Source organism: Bos grunniens, chromosome 1 (genome assembly GCF_055505025.1).
Source record: "Bos grunniens cultivar Pamir isolate PY7600 chromosome 1, Bosgru_T2T1.0, whole genome shotgun sequence".
Taxonomy (NCBI): Eukaryota; Metazoa; Chordata; class Mammalia; order Artiodactyla; family Bovidae; genus Bos; species Bos grunniens.
The window spans coordinates 13,363,505-13,367,303 of NC_141165.1; positions in this window are offsets into that span (position 1 = coordinate 13,363,505).

The following is a 3,799-nucleotide window of genomic DNA, read 5'->3' on the forward strand; positions in this document are numbered from 1 at the left end:
GCACACTCATTCATGGGCTCACACACACACCTCACCAGGATCACCAGCCCCCCCTTCACAGACAGCCCACCCTCTAACCACGTGTGACCTCGAATTACTGAGACACGGTGACAAGACAGAGCATGCAGGCTCTCTGTGTTCATGATCCATTGAGGAGCAAGTTCAGCCTCCGTGACACTCGTCCTGGTTCGCACTGCACACGCTGGGACTCATCTAAAAGAATGACCTCACTACTATTGTCTCAGCGTCGATTTCCGCAATATGTCAGACTCTCCCACTTAAACTTCTGTTGTTCCGCTACTAAGCCATATCTGACTCTTTGCGACCCCATGGACTGCAGCATACCAGGCTTCCCTGTCCTTCACTATCTCCTGGAGTTTGCTCAAACTCATGTCCATGGAGTCAGCGATGCCATCCAACCATCTCTTTCTCTGTCATCCCCTTCTCTTCCTGCCTTCAATCTTTCCCAGCATCAGGGTCTTTTCCCATGAGTCAGCTCTTTGCATCAGGTGGCCAAAGGATTGGAGCTTCAGCATCCTTCCAAAGAATAGTCAGGACTTATTTCCTTTAGGGTTGATTGGTTTCATCTGCTTGCTCTCGAAGGAACTCTCAAGAGTCTTCTCCAACACCACCACTTAAACTAAGGATGTGAGATTTTAGTTGTGAGAGACTGAAGTTACACATGGGTCATGGCCAGACCACATAAAAGGTGAAACTCTGACCCACAACCTGCAGCCACCTGCCCGACGACAGAACTGCCATATCCAGGACCAGCCGGGCGGCCTGTGAGTCACAGCGGCTCAGGACCAGACCGCTGTCATCTGTGTGCCCAGGAACCAAAACAACAACCAGTTACCATCAGCTGAGAACAGATAGGACTTGGCCAGTGACCGCCAGCTTCCCCAACTCCTCTCCCTGCTTCCAGCTCAGGAGCAATGGTGTGCTCCTGAGCCAAACACCCGGCCTCTGGATCCCCCCTCCCCCTATACCCTTGGCCTGCCCAGGCTCCCAGGTGCCCCGTCCCACCACCAGGCCGCCCCTCCACTGCCTGCCTGACCACAAGTCCCTGCTCAACACATTGGATGAAAGCCCTCTGGTTTGGGTGGTCGTTGACTTAAAAACGTACTGGGGGCCACAAGATTTCTCAAGATTCTTTTAGGGTTTGTGAACTGGTCTGGGAAAGAGGGGGAGGGGCAGTGCCAGCTGGGAAGGGGTCTGGAGGACTGAGACCATGTGGGTGAGGGCAGCAGGGTGGGGGGCAGCACTGGACAACTGGGGGCAGGTGAGCAGCAGCTCCATGGACACCCTGGTCAATCTCAGCACCCAAATGTTACCCCGTGTGTGCTGTCGGGGACCAAGGGGCTCAGAGAAGAAGGTGAAAGGTCGGTGTCTGCAGAGAATCTGCTGGCTGCTGATGGGCCCAAACCTCCCTGTGGACACAGGCGGCAGCCGCCTGCTGAGATGGGGGCTTGTGTCTCACTTTATAGCCCCCAGGCTCACTTTAGGCAGGCCAGGCAGGTGTCCAGTCCCCAGGGAAGCAGGTGCCTGAGGTTTAACCCAGGCTCACTTTAGGCAGGCCAGGCAGGTATCCAGTCCCCAGGGAAGCAGGTGCCTGAGGTTTAACCCAAGGCAAGTCTGTGTTTTACCTGGTCAGACTCCAGTCCAGGCTGGCTGCTCCATGTAGCCCTTCAGGGACCCAGGCTCTGTGCCTCTCAAGGCTCTGCCCTCCTCCCACCCAGGCGGAGGAGGAGCTGGGGGTTCAGGCCAGAACATTCTTTAGGGCCAGGCGGGGGCTGCACTGGTCACTTCTGCCCAAATGCCACCAGCCTGCACTCAGGCCTACTCCTGACCGTTCCGGAGGCTGGGGCGGGGATCAGCTCTGTTCCCAGAACAGGAGGACCAGCCTCAAGCATGTGGAGGCCATGAGGGTCACAGGTGAGACGGAGGACACTCTTCCGCCTCCATACCTGCCGCCTGGAGCTTCCTCCAGGCGGGGCTCAGATGCCTCGTTGCCTCCAGAACCGCCTCCCAAGTGTTCTCACAGGTCATCTGAGTTGGATTCTGCGTCTTCTCTGTTCACCACGTCACTGAACACTCCTAGTTTATTTCATGGCCTCTGTCATGTGACGTGTCCATATCCTCTCTCAAAATAAATTTAGCGTCTCAAATTCTACCCTTAGCTTTTCTTTCCTTTGACCTATTGTATTAGTCAGCATTTCTGCAGTAACAAACAGCCCCAGTAGCTCAGAGGCTTACAGCACCAAACGTGTGTTTCTGGCTGACTTTACCTTATGTGAAGACTGAGTCCACAGCAGCAGACGGTTTGGCTAGCTCCATGCCACCGCTTGTTCCAGGATCACCTGGGTCCTCTTTTCTCATTGTGGATGAGAGCAAGGGGGGAGGAACTGAACATGTGGATGATTTTGGCTCAGCTGTGCACACATCCTCTGGCCACGGCAAGTCATGTGGTCAACTCCATGTCTGTGGTGTCAGGGAAGCCCGGCAGGCAGGGGAACACTGACCACTGTGGGTGAGTGGTCACCAGCCATGTTCCCCCATCCACCTTCCTTCAAGCCATGTCCACATCCCCCACAGCAGGGGGTGTTGGTCACCCCTCCCTGCCCGCTGCCCAGCAGAAAATCACCAATGGGATGCACGATATCAGACCAAGGAGCAGAATGGGGACAGACAGGGACAGGGGAGGTGAAGTCCCAAGTAAGAATGTCTGGCCACACCATGTGCTGCAGGACTGAACTGGGCTGGGCCAGTGAGGACCCACCTGGAGGGACTCACTGTGGATGTACAGCTGGGCCTGTCCCACCACCCAAGAATTGGGTCCACGTGGAACCCCCTGAACTGGCCACTGGTCCAGCTGTGTGGCTAAGCCCCTGGGACACAGAGATCCCATTAGGAGATGAGGGGGACCCCTTGCCCCAAGGAAGTCCAGTCTCCAGACCCCACGGACTGCAGCATGCTGGGCCTCTCTGTCCTTCACCATCTCCCAGAGCTTGCTCAAATTCATGTCCATTGATTCAGTGATGCCACACAACCATCTCATCCTCTGTTGTCCCCTTCTCCTCCTGCCTTCAATCTTTCCCAGCATCAGGGTCTTTTCCAATGAGTCAGCTCTTCACATCAGGGGACCAAATTTTTGGAGCTTCAGCTTTAGCATCAGTCCTTCCAATGAATATTCAGGGTTGGTTTTCTTTAGGATCGACTGGTTTGATCTCCTTGCAGTCCAAGGGACTCTCAAGAATCTTCTCCAACACCACAGTTCAAAAGCATCAGTTCTTTGGTGCTCAGCCTTCTTTATGCTCCAAGTCTCACATCCATACTGACTACTGGAAAAACCATAGCTTCGACTACACGGACATTTTGCTGGTAATGTCTCTGCTTTTTAATACGCTGTGACATCACAGCAAATGTTGAGGGAGAGGCCCTTTCAGCCTCTTTCATGTCCAGGGAGGCAGGGGTTCCTCCCATTACAGAGGCTCCCTCCCTGGCCTCTCCTGGCCCCCAGACAACAGAAGGTGCCCGCCCCCACCCTCGGGATCCTCAGACAGTGCTCCAGCCTAGAGTATAGCAAGTTGTGTCTCATGTAGCCATCCTAGGTAACAAATGAGACCAAGAATGACCTGTTATCAGGAGATCAGTGACCTGAACAGACAGCCCAGCATGGACTGGCCCGGGTGTGCAGCCAGGCGAGGAGAGGAGCGTCAGCAGGTCCAGGGGACTGACTGGCGGGAGTCTCATGGCAAAGAGACACCCAAGTCTTTGAGGAGGAAGAGAAAACAGAAAC